A 13,239-nucleotide genomic window follows, 5' to 3' on the forward strand; every position below is an offset into this window, starting at 1 on the left:
GCGCCAGTCTCAGCTGCCAGAGAGGTTGAGTCGCTACTGGGGAACACGACCTGGTAGTTACTGTCTCAGCAAGTCCATCCTGCTTTGCGGCTGGCTCTGGTGAACACCAGTAACTGCTTAGAACCGATTCCCCAGTACGGCCCGCGTCATCGCCTCTCTGGTACAGGGGATCCACCTCCAGTGTCTTCACCAGCCGCTAGTCCGGACCCTGACATTGCTGATGAGTAGCTTCACTACGCGGGTGAAGAAAGCTACTCATCAGCGACTGTAGACTCAGGCTACTGCTGACGGAGCTGGTACAGCAGCCATGGCAGTGGAAGGTGAGCGCAGCCCCCCCCCCCCCCCCCGATTCAGACCTGCGAGAGGATGGACAATGGCATCGATAGGCATCGGCCAACTGACTACATAGGATACCTCTGTAGTACGTCACTTTGTCCTCCCTCTCAGTGGGTATAAAAAAAGGCCCCTATTTTGTGGCGGTAGCGAGGGTCCAATAAGTTGGAGAGCCAGAAGTCATCCTGCTGCCGAACGGTGACACTACGGCTGTCACTACGCAAGCAAGTGAGCATGCATCTTTCCATTTGTGCAAGTGACTCGGAGGGAGTCCCTGCCTCCATCTCCACTGCATACTGCCACAAGGTGTCTGGGTCCTCTGTCTCGCCTTCCTCATAATCCTCTAGCTCCTCTGGCTGCTCTTGCTCCTCCTCTCCAGTTCAGCCCCCCACAGGGCTCATGTGGCTGTGAGATGTAGTCGCCACGTCTCCAGTGCCCTGACCAGCCATTGTTTCCAACATGTGTTGTAAGAAATGAAGCACTGGTATGATGTCGTTCATCCCGTAATCCTGGCGAGTTACTAATAATGTGGCTTCCTCAAAGGGCCTGAGCAAATGGCATGTGCCACGTATGAGCTGCCACTGGTTCACATTGAAGTTACAAAGTTGAGTCCCCCTATCCACTTGGATCATCAAGAAATCAGTGATGTCTTTTCTCTGTTCGTACAGTCAGTCCAACATATGGAGGGTGGAATTCCAACATGTGGCAATGTCACAAATCAGACTATGTTGGGGGATACCGTTCTGACACTGTAGCTCAAGGAGGGTGTGCTTTGCAGTGTACGAGTGGCTGAAGTGCATGCAAAGATTCCTTCCCATTGTTCGGATGTCTTGCAAATGGGGGGAACAATTCAGGAACTGCTTCACAACCAGATTGAACACGTGTGCCATGCAGGGTGCATGGCTCAGCCCTCCCAGTTGCAGTGCATGCAAGATGTTCTTCCCGTTGTCAGTCACCATGGTTCCCATTTCCAGTTTTCGTGGAGCAAGTCATGCTCCAATTTCTTCATGTATGATTTTTAGCAGTTCCTCCCCTGTGTGACTCCGTTCACCACGGTAAACCGTGTGAAGAACAGTGTGACACTGCCGAACCCTGCACACATGGTATGCTGAAGGGCCACTGAGACATGTCTGTGCACTGGAGTCTGAGGACACGGAGGAGCATGAAGAGGCGAAGTCGCACACTGTCACAGTACCTGAGAGCATGGAGGAGGAAGAGGCCTGACTTGTCCAAGTTGGTGTTGTGGCTGTGCAGGAACCACATTCACCCAGTGAGCCATAAAGGACATGTATTGTCCCTGACCATAGTTACAGCTCCAGACATCGGCGCTGCCGTGCACTTTGGTACACACTGACAGGCTCAAGGACTGGCCCACCTTCTCTTGCACAAAATTGGTACTGCCTTCTTTGCTGGACCACTACATCAGAGCCACGGTTCTCCCAGGACGCTTAATGGTGGCGGAGCATATGTTGACGCAGGGCCGTGGTGCCAACATTGGGACCCTGATCATGTTTCACCTTCTGCCGACATATCTTGCATGTGGCTATGTGAACCTCCTCCGGATGCTTAATGAAAAACTGACACACTGCCAAGTAGCTGTTTTTCCCACCCACAGTCTGCTCTAATTGACTTCTACTGCCTCTGTCTCCACGAAACCCTGTTCCACTATCTCCCGGGAAGGTAGGCTGCCGAGAAGAATTTCCAATTCTGCCACCATGATGACTGCCAACCATGCTACCACCTTGCTGGCTCAGCTGCTACCTCACGGGCAACCTGCAACTTTCTTCTCCTGATGATGATGATGAAGCCCCTTCTGCACCCGGCTCCCAATTGCGATCGGCTTCATCATTACAACAAGTGTCTGCACGTCACTGATGTCCTCCTCAGGTTCCTCAACAGTGTCTGCTTCAGGACCCTGAACGCTGGCAACACCGCCTCCCACATCACTCTCCTCATCACTACTTGCCCGCCTAGCGGGGGAAGCGGCAGATGTCTCCTCCACTTCTTAGCTGGGCAGTAGCTGTTGACTGTCCCCTCTATTAGATAGTACTCAGTGAATAGTGGAGCTGAACCCACAGATTCTTCTTTAGGGGAGGGAACAGCATAGGACAGATGCCATGGAAGGACAGGGACTGCTCCTGGGCCATGTCAACTGAGGGTTGTGTCTGAGGAACGCACCAACTGTTGACTGGGGGTATCAGATGTCACTTGTGATGAAGTGAATGATCGTGTTAACCATTCGATGATGGCAGATGGGTTGCAGGTAGAGACATGACCGCTAACTGATTCCGGGAGCTAAGGCCTTTCGCTGTGACTCCTGCTGCCACTCGCCCCTAGTCTGCTGCAGCCTCTGCCTTATGAATTTAGGCCTCGGCCACTCCTTTGTGCACGTCCTGGCATTTCTCTGCCTGGCATACTTAGTGCGTATATGAGGGGAGTACAATACGCTTCACTATGCTTAAAACAGTATTTGTCTAGAACAGCAGCAGGTGTGTACTTTTGACTGTCCTTTCACAGTATCTCGGCCCTTGACAGATTAACAGGTACAAAGTAATAAACTAATTAGATGTACGTTTGTGGTATGCATTTATGAGGACCGAAAAATGCGGTACAGTCCGCTTAACCCCTTAACGACGCAGGACGTATATTTACGTCCTGCGCCGGCTCCCGCGATATGAAGCGGGATCGCGTCGCGATCCTGCATCATATCGCGTCGGTCCCGGCGCTCATCAACGGCCGGGACCCGCGGCTAATAACACACATCGCCTATCGCGGCGATGTGCGGTATTAACCCTTTAGAAGCGGCGGTCAAAGCTGACCGCCGCTTCTAAAGTGAAACTGAAAGTGACCCGGCTGCTCAGTCGGGCTGTTCGGGACCGCCGCGGTGAAATCGCGGCGTCCCGAACAGCTGACCGGACACCGGGAGGGCCCTTACCTGCCTCCTCGGTTTCCAATCGATGAATGACTGCTCCGTGCCTGAGATCCAGGCAGGAGCAGTCAAGCGCCGATAATGCTGATCACAGGCGTGTTAATACACGCCAGTGATCAGCATAGGAGATCAGTGTGTGCAGTGTTATAAAAAAAATAAACATATGTGGTATCGCCGCGTGCGTAAATGTCCGAACTATAAAAATATATCATTAATTAAACCGCGCGGTCAATGGCGTACGCGCAAAAAAATTCCAAAGTCCAAAAAAGCGTATTTTGGTCACTTTTTATACCATTTAAAAAATGAATAAAAAGTGATCAAAAAGTCCGATCAAAACAAAAATCATACCGATAAAAACTTCAGATCACTGCGCAAAAAATGAGTCATCATACCGCCCTGTATGTGGAAAAATAAAAAAGTTATAGGGGTCAGAAGATGACATTTTTAAACGTATAAATTTTCCTGCATGTAGTTATGATTTTTTCCAGAAGTGCGACAAAATCAAACCTATATAAGTAGGGTATCATTTTAACCATATGGACCTACAGAATAATGATAAGGTGTAATTTTTACCGAAATATGCACTGCGTAGAAACGGAAGCCCCCAAAAGTTAAAAAAATGGCGTTTTTTTTCTATTTTGTCGCAAATAATTTTTTTTTCCGTTTCGCCGTGCATTTTTGGGTAAAATGACTAATGTCACTGCAAAGTAGAATTGGCAACGCAAAAAATAAGCCATAATATGGATTTTTAGGTGGAAAATTGAAAGGGTTATGATTTTTAAAAGGTAAGGAGGCAAAAACGGAAAAAACCTGAGTCGTTAAGGGGTTAATAAACATATTGGAGTAAAACACCAGCCGTTGATTACTTTTTGGCTGTCCTTTCACAGTATGTAGGCCTTTGACAGATTATCAGGTACAAAATAGTACACTACGTAGATGTACATATGTGGTATGCACTTATATGGGCCGAAAAATGCGCTACAGTACACAGAAAAAAGTATCTGAGTACAACACTAGCTGGTGAATACTTTTGCCTGGATTTTCACAGTATCTAGACCCTTGACAGATTAACAGGTACAAAATAGTACACTACTTAGATGTAGGTATGTTTTATGCACTTATGAGGGCAGAAAAATGCACTACTGTATGCTTAAAAAGAACATATATTTGCACAACACAGAAAAATGTGGTACAGTGCTCTTAAGAAAACATATTTTAGTTAAACACCAGCTGGTGATTACTTTTGCCTGGACTTCCACAGTATATAGGCCCTTGTCAGATTAACAGGTACGAAATAGTACACTACTTAGATGTAAGTATGTGGTATGCACTTATGAGGGCAGAAAAAAGTACTACAGTACACTTAATAAACGTATTGGAGTAAAACACCAGCCGGTGATTACTTTTGGCTGTCCATTCACAGTATGTAGGCCCTTGGCAGATTAACAGGTACATAATAGTACACTACTTAGATGTACATATGTGGTATGCACTTATGAGAGCAGAAAAATGCATTACATTACGCTTAATAAACGTATTGGAGTAAAACACCAGCCAGCGATTTCTTTTGGCTGTCCTTTCCCAGGATGTAGGCCCTTGACAGATTAACAGGTACAAAATAGTACACTACTTAGATGTAGGGATGCGGTATGCACTTATGAGGACAGAAAAATGCATTACATTACTCTTAATAAACGTATTGGAGTAAAACACCAGCCGGCGATTTCTTTAGGCTGTCCTATCACAGGATGTAGGCCCTCGACAGATTAACAGATACAAAATAGTACACTACTTAGATGTAGGTATGTTTTATGCACTTATGAGGGCAGAAAAATGCGCTACTGTATGCTTAAAAAGAATATATATTTGCACAACACCAGCAGTACACAACAGTGCTGCAGCACAAAAAAGCTGTGTACTAAACACAAAGTTGCACTCTGTCAAAGACTATTAGGAATGGACTGCTGGGTATTATACCGTCTACCGACTAGTATAACCAGCAGAGTATTTGTTGTAGAACAAAGACACTGAATTGTGCTGAAAAATTTTCCCTGTCTCCTCTGCTAAGATTTATGAAGTTGAGGCAGCTTGTTGAAATGTATGAGACAACACACAGCTATCTGTCCCACTCTGTAATACAATGCTAAAGAAAGTAACTGGGAGGTTAATGGCTGCAGTAAAAATTATTTTTAGTGAAAAAAAAACTTCACTTTGTCCACCAGAACGCTGATGTGACTAGGATGTGAAACGCTGCTGGAATGAGCTTTTCTGGGTAACACACACACAAGAATGTTCGTCCTATCTGTATGCAGTGTAATGAATGATATGACGAGCCGCAAAATGGCTGCCGAATATATAGGGCTGTGACATCACAGGGGTAACTGGCTGCTGATAGGCTGCATCCTTCATGTGATTCATGGTAATCCCGCCTACTTCCCTTCCCACCTTCCCTTCCCGCCTTCCCAGCGTTCTTTGCCCCATGTACTGACATGTGGATCTGCCATTTTAGATGCTCTGGAGGCTGGCTGCCGTAAATGGAGTTTAATGAAGTGTTTCGCGCAATAGAATCTTGGCAATATTCACATTCGTTGCGAATCAAATATTATGAAATTCGTAACTAATTCGGGTTCGTCAGCTTCGATTCGCTCATCTCTAATGTTAACTCATATGTAGCATAATTCCATTATATGCGTTTCAAACATATGTCCATTGTCCTTTTTCTTCTCTAAAGAGGAATTGTTAGGGACCTTTAACATTTTGTGACCTTTTACCCAGACTTACGGTCTTCTGCATTAGTGTTAGGCCCCTTGAAGAAGCTATCCTCCAAGGAGAAATAACTGAATTTGACTCAGTAGGAGAAGAGGGTGGAGAGTTCCTATTATTAGACTGTAGTCAGTGCCCAAGATATCTGATACAAAAAAGGTTCCTGCACAGAATATATTATACTGACAAAATAAAAAATTGGGTTGGGATGCTAGTCAGAAGTAGAAACTTTTCTTCACTCCAGTCATAAATAAGTCTTGAATGATGTTATTCTGCTCTAGAAAATAAGAAGTGTCCACATAAATTTGAGACAATCTGGAGGCCTTGGATAGTGCTAGCAGATATGGCTAAATAACAGCCTATCCTTATCTTTTAGTGGTGTATCAGGGAGAGAGATGCCCCAGTGTGTGTGTGTGTGTGTGTGTGTGTGTGTGTGTTTTATAAATGGGGGAGATTAATCAAAACCTGTGGAGAGGAAAAGTCATCCAGTTGCCCAAAGCAACTAATCAGATTGCTTTTTTCATTTTCTGAGGACTTTTTGAAAATGAGTGAAGCAAGCTGATTGGTTGCTATGGGCAACTTGATCAGTACTGAGACCAATATAGTTTAATATCTTCATTAGTGATATTGCACAAGGTCTCAATGGTAAGGTGTGTCTTTTTGCTGATGACACAAAGATATGTAACAGGGTTGATGTTCCGGGAGGGATACGCCAAATGGAAAAGAATTTTGGAAAACTAGAAGAATGGTCAGAACTCTGGCAACTGAAATGTAATGTGGACAAGTGCAAGATAATGCACATGGGGCATAAAAACCCAAATGCAGGATATAGAATATTTGACATAGTCATGACCTCAGGATTTAGGAGTATTTATTCCAGAAGACTTAAAGGTAGGAAGACAATGTAATAGAGCAGCAGGAAATGCTAGCCAAATGCTTGGATGTATAGGGAGAGGTATAAGCAGCAGAGAGACGTGCTCATGCCGCTGTACAGAACACTGGTGAGACCTCACTTGGAGTATTATGCGCAGTACTGGAGGCCGTATCTCCAATAGGATATAGATACTCTAGAGAGAGTTCAGAGAAGAGCTACTAAACTAGTACATGGGTTGCAGGATAAAACTTACCAGGAAAGGTTAAAGGACCTTAACATGTATAGCTTGGAAGAAAGAAGAGACAGAGGGGATATAATAGAGACATTTATGCATAAAGGGAATCAACACGGTAAAGGAGGAGAGCATATTTAACCCCTTAAGGACCAAGGACGTACTGGTACGTCCTTGGTCCTGCTCCCGTGATATAACGCGGGGTTACACAGTAACCCCACATCATATCACGGCGGGCCCGGCGTCATAGTGATGCCGGGACCCGCCGTTAATAGCGCGCAGTGCCGATCGCGGCGCCCCGTGCTATTAACCGTTTAGCAGCGCGCTCAGAGCTGAAAGTGAAAGCTGCCGGTTAACTCAGTGGGCTGTTCGGGATAGCCGCGGCGAAATGTACACCCTGAGTCCGCTCCCGATCTATAATGCGGGGCCACGGCGTGGTCGGGCCCGGCCTCTAACAACGGCCGGGACCCGTGGCTAATAGCGCGCAGCATTGATCGCGGTGCCGCGCTATTAACCCTTTAGACGCGGCATTCAAAGTTGAACGCCGCATCTAAAATGAAAGTGAAACCATGCAAGTTAGCTCAGGGAGCTGTTCGGGATAGCCGCGGCGAAATCGCGGCATCCCGAACAGCTTACAGGACAGCAGGAGGGCCCCTACCTGCCTCCTCGCTGTCCGATCGCCAAATGACTGCTCAGTGCCTGAGATCAAGGCATGAGCAGTCATGCGGCAGAATCATCGATCACTGGTTTCCTATGAGAAACCAGTGATCAATGATAATGATCAGTGTGTGCAATGTTATAGGTACCTATGGGAGCTATAACACTGCAAAAAAAAAGTGAAAAAAAAAGTGAATGAATATCATTTAACCCCGACCCTATTAAAAGTTTGAATCACCCCCCTTTTCCCATAAAAAAAAACACAGTGTAAATAAAAATAAAAATAAACATATATGGTATCACCGCGTGCGGAAATGTCCGAATTATAAAAATATATCATTAATTAAACCGCTCGGTCAATGGCGTGCGCGCAAAAAAATGCCAAAAAAAAGTCCAATATAGTGCATTTTTGGTCACTTTTTATATCATTTAAAAATGAATAAAAAGCGATCAATAAGTCCTATCAATGCAAAAATGGTACCGTTAAAAACTTCAGATCAAGGCGCAAAAAATTAGCCCTCATACCGCCCCATATGCGGAAAAAGAAAAAAGTTATAGGGGTCAGAAGATTACAATTTTAAACGTAATAATTTTCCTGCATGTAGTTATGATTTTTTCCAGAAGTACGACAAAATCCAACCTATATAAGTAGGGTATTATTTTAATCGTATGGCCCTACAGAATAAAGATAAGGTGTCATTTTTACGTAGAAACGGAAGCCCCCAAAAGTTACAAAACGGCGTGTTTTTTTTTTCAATTTTGTCGCGTAATGATTTTTTTTTCCGTTTCACTGTAGATTTTGGGGCAAAATGACTGACGTCATTACAAAGTAGAATTGGTGGCGCAAAAAATAAACAATCATATGGATTTTTAGGTGCAAAATTTAAAGAGTTATGATTTTTTAAAGGCAAGGAGCAAAAAACGAAAATGCAAAAATGGAAAAAACCCCGGTCCTTAAGGGGTTAAAAGAAGAAAAACTACCACAAGACATTGTTTTAAATTAGGGGGGCAAAGTTTTAAAAGTATTATCAGGAAGTATTACTTTACTGAGAGAGTAGTGGATGCATGGAATAGCCTTCCTGCAGAAGTGGTCACTGCAAATACAGTGAAGGAGTTTAAACATGCATGGGATAAGCATAAGGCTATCCTTCATATAAGATAGGGATAAGCATAAGGCTATCCTTCATATAAGATAGGGCCAGGGACTATTCATAGTATTCAGATTATTGGGCAGACTAGATGGGCCAAATGGTTCTTATCTGCCGACACATTCTATGTTTCTATGTTTGTTCACTTTTCCTATCCACAGGTTTTGAGAAATCTCCCCCAATGTGTTTGAATATATGGCATGTTTTTCCTTTTTTTTTTTTTTTTTTTTTGGATGGTGCACAGTCTGTTTTTGACACCTCAAGGACATGACATTTTCTCTAAGTTAAATAGTTTCACATTGTGTTGTCTCCTTATTGCTAACATGTTAGGTATACACAGTATGTACTTGTTAAGAGACTGTCTATGAATTTTGTGTATTTTTGAGATATCTAAATAATTATCACAGGCTGTTGTTTGTTTTACATGTTTATTGTTTTTGCAAAATAATAAAAAGTTAAAATAAAAATAAACATTTTACTGCACAATCAAAAAATCATAATTTGCAAAGCATTGCTAGATCTTATGTTACTTATGAAAGAAATGAAAAGAAAATATTATAAGCCAGACACAGTATTAAGTTATACTGTAACTTTGGATTTGTATGTAAATTAGGGCTTACAATGTAATAACCAACACACAAGTTAATCTATTCTAACTTAAAGAATGGGCATCCTTTCTATGACAGCTGAAAAATGAATCTGTCTGGATGGACATTTATGCACATTGTAATGTACAGTACTTCATTTCCTTTCATATTCCTTCATTAACTGGTCTTTAGCTCTAATCTGGTTCTACCTTTGACATCATGACCGCTGTTCATATTTGCTGAAACTTGCAGCATCATTTTGATTGCCATTGGAATTAATAAAAAAATGACTTCAGCTACACACATAACCCACTGTAAGTGTCAGTGAGCCTTTTAGCTGGTCACATGATCCATAACTGTTAGCAAATTAAGTACACTGCAACACACATTGTTGAATTAACTAACTGGACACAGAATAAAATTCTGATTGGGAGTTCCTCTTGAAATCAACACAGTGAAAAATGAAGAACTCATCTCTTATGTCTGACTAATGGTTTTGAACAAAAAGAATATTTGACTTCCATATGCTTTTAATCTGTCTAGAAAGATACATGTGAAGCCTTTCACATCCCCAAACAGCCCTAGCTGTGCCTCTCCTGGGTTTCAGCAGTTCTGTTTCCTCCAGTGTATGCAGCAGGCATCATTCATTACCCTGATGACACACCTGCAGCTGGGCTGTGCCCTGATCGTGGAGCCAGATCCAACAGTGTACGGTCCTGGTATCCACCTCTCCCTAAGGCAGGCCATTTATACATTGCGTATTCTAGTGTACCCTGCCTGGATTATTGGATCATTTCTTGTTACTGGCTTTGTGATTGTACCTCTTTGTTTATCTGCATTTATTCTTGGCTTGTTATCTTACTTCTCCTTTGCTTACTGTTTCTGTACTGTGCCACTGCAATGCTACCTACCTGGCTTGTTTGAAATTGCTTATATGTTTATCTTGTGCATCCCTGTGTTTTTCCTGTTTAATGTTCAATTTGTTGTTCACTCATTGGGGAGATTTATCCAAACCTGTGTAGAGGAAACGTTGCCTAGTTGCCCATAGCAACCAAACAGCTTGCATCTTTCATTTTTACCAAGGCTTCTGCAAAATGAAAGAAGCAATCTGATTGGTTGCTATGGGCAACTGGGCAACTTTTCCTCTGGACAGGTTTTGATAAATCTCCCCCACTGTGTCCTGACCTTCTCCTTGACTTCTGTATTATGTTGGTTTATTACTTTATCATTGCTATGCCCAGTACTTTGATAGGGTAGAGATCTGCACTGTGGTTGGGACCATCCTATTATGGGGGTGGGCACCCCAAAATTCAGAGACCGAAGCTTTGGTGACAAAAGCTTCTATATCAGTGTCAGTAAAGGATCTGATTACATACTAATCAGGTCTTTACTTCATAGTACATTGCCTCTAAACTAGAATGCATCCAAACCCACAGAGCTGACATTAGTCATAAATTGAGATGGTGTAATAGAATCATATCTGGTGTAATAGAAGCTATCTCTTCTGTTCATGAAATGTGCCTTTTTCAGCAAAACCTTTCTGCCAAAAAGCTCTTTGGCAAGATTGAGGGACTTGTTAACAGTTCCCATATCTGGAATAAATTTTGGACAGTAATTTATTAACCCAGGGAAACTGAGCACATCTGGGTTTTTAGGATCAGAAGAAAACTTGATATTATTGTCCTCTGGACCAATACGTCTGTCTAGCCATAAACGTCATACTAAAACTAATAACTACAATCAGTGTTTTCTTCAGAGTGAGCTAAGTGCACTCGTTTGCTCAGTGATGTGCCGGTGCTCCACAAAAGGAACAGGAATTCCACACAAACTAACCCATTCAACTGACAAAAAATGGTACAATCAGCTTGATACTTGAAATAGCATCTGAGTGTTGGCTGGGCAGCAGGCTTAACATTTGCATCAGTGTCTAAGCACTAAGTTATGCAACCCATCTTTTCAAAGCATAGAAATTGCATTTGTTGTTAATTGCAGAAGTAGGTATCCTTGGTAAATATTCTATTCCTGGTGTCTCTATAATAGATGGAAAATGCACTTACTGATGCAGACTATTTTCAATATGGCCGTTTGATGGTTCTTGCCATCTGAACACTGGAAAGGGTCCCTTCTGAGGTGCAAATAGATTAATTTCTTATAAACCGTATCCCTCTTACAAAAGATATTTTAACACAGTCTCACAGTCAATAATAATTTTTAACACTTGTCAAAAATTTTTATAAATTTAAATCTTTTGCTTAGAATATAAAATGGTAATGTTAGCATAATGTTAAGATAGTTTGTACAATTGATAGTGAACAATATCAATAAAAAACATTATAGATAAGACAGTTAAAAAATTTATAGATTTGCTAACAAGTTGACCAACCTCCCTTTAACATGTTATTGGCATTAGCCTATCATCACTGGATTGGGAACTCTGCAATGTACATATTTACTGGAGGACATGAAAAGAATTTGTCACGTACCGGCAGGACTGGTAGTGGATCCTCTGAACCAGAGAGGCAATGACGCGGGTTGTACCAGAGGACCGGTTCTAAGTGGTTACTGGTTTTCACTAGAGCCCGCCGCAAGGCGGGATGGACTTGCTGCGGCGGTAACCACCAGGTCGTATCCTCCAGTAGCAACTCGACCTCTCTGGTGGCTGATATGGCGTGGTACACAGGGAGCAGGCAAGAGCGTAATCGGACGTAGCAGAGGTCAGGGCAGGCAGCAAGGGTTCACAGGCGAGTATACGGTATCAATGGGTACGGCAACTGGCAAGGCAATAATCACTGTAGGGAACGCTTTCTCAGAGGCACAAGGCACAAAGATCTGGCAGGGGCAGGAAGGGGCAGGTGCCTTTTATTGGGAAATCACAATGGGAGGTGTGGAACCAGCGCACCAATTACTGGTGCGCTGGCCCTTTAAATTTACTGAAGCCGGCGCACGCGCGCTCTAGAGAGCGGGACCGCGTGCACCGGGACCCAGGAGCAAGGAGCGCCGCGTGGGGAGCAGGTGAGATGAACGGGGACGCGGCACGTGAGCGGGGACCAGCCGCCACGCTAGCCGCGTCCCTGGCACAATGAGACCCGCGCCTCCGGTCAGTGTGTTTTACCGGGAGATGCCGGGACCCCAGAACGGAGGACATAGGGAGCGGGCGCTCCGGTCCGGAGGTGGAGACCGGAGCGCTCGCTGTGACAGAAGTAAAATGTTCATGAGTTATAGAGCTATATTGCTATATACTGTTCAGAGGTACTCCAGGTCATGCAGTATAATTTGATATGTGATGACCAGTACATGAATGTAAGCTGTTTATCAATCAGCTGGATTTTTTTTTCCAAAACAGTGCCCTAAATTCGAGTACTAGATTCGCACAAGCAACAATGAAAGTACACAAAATGTCCAAAAGTCAACATCTAATAATAAAGTTGGTCATCCTATACCATAAATATCAAGCTAAGCATGACACAGACTCTCACAACATATTTCCATATCCTGTTAGGGTGATGTCATCAGGGGAGAACAGATCATAAACATTTCCATTTTATTATTGTATTGTGAGCACAGTGAGATTTGTACATCCAGCGTACATCCAGATCGCTATTGTAAATGCTCCTGAATCTACAGCAATGCAGTTGTAGTTAGAAGTATTGTAATACATCCACTAGCCTCCGTCATTATTACTGACCTAATAGCGCCAATTACCTATATCCATGCAC

General features: G+C 43.4%; 1 protein-coding gene across 6 annotated transcripts in view; it reads left to right on the plus strand.

Annotated features, from left to right (window-relative positions):
• The window catches only part of COL19A1 (collagen type XIX alpha 1 chain), a 1,011,804-nt gene that overhangs the window by 332,105 nt on the left and 666,460 nt on the right, over nucleotides 1-13,239 (plus strand). The window lies entirely within an intron of this gene.

The sequence above is a fragment of the Hyla sarda genome, chromosome 3, assembly GCF_029499605.1.
Source record: "Hyla sarda isolate aHylSar1 chromosome 3, aHylSar1.hap1, whole genome shotgun sequence".
In the NCBI taxonomy this organism is placed as follows: domain Eukaryota; kingdom Metazoa; phylum Chordata; class Amphibia; order Anura; family Hylidae; genus Hyla; species Hyla sarda.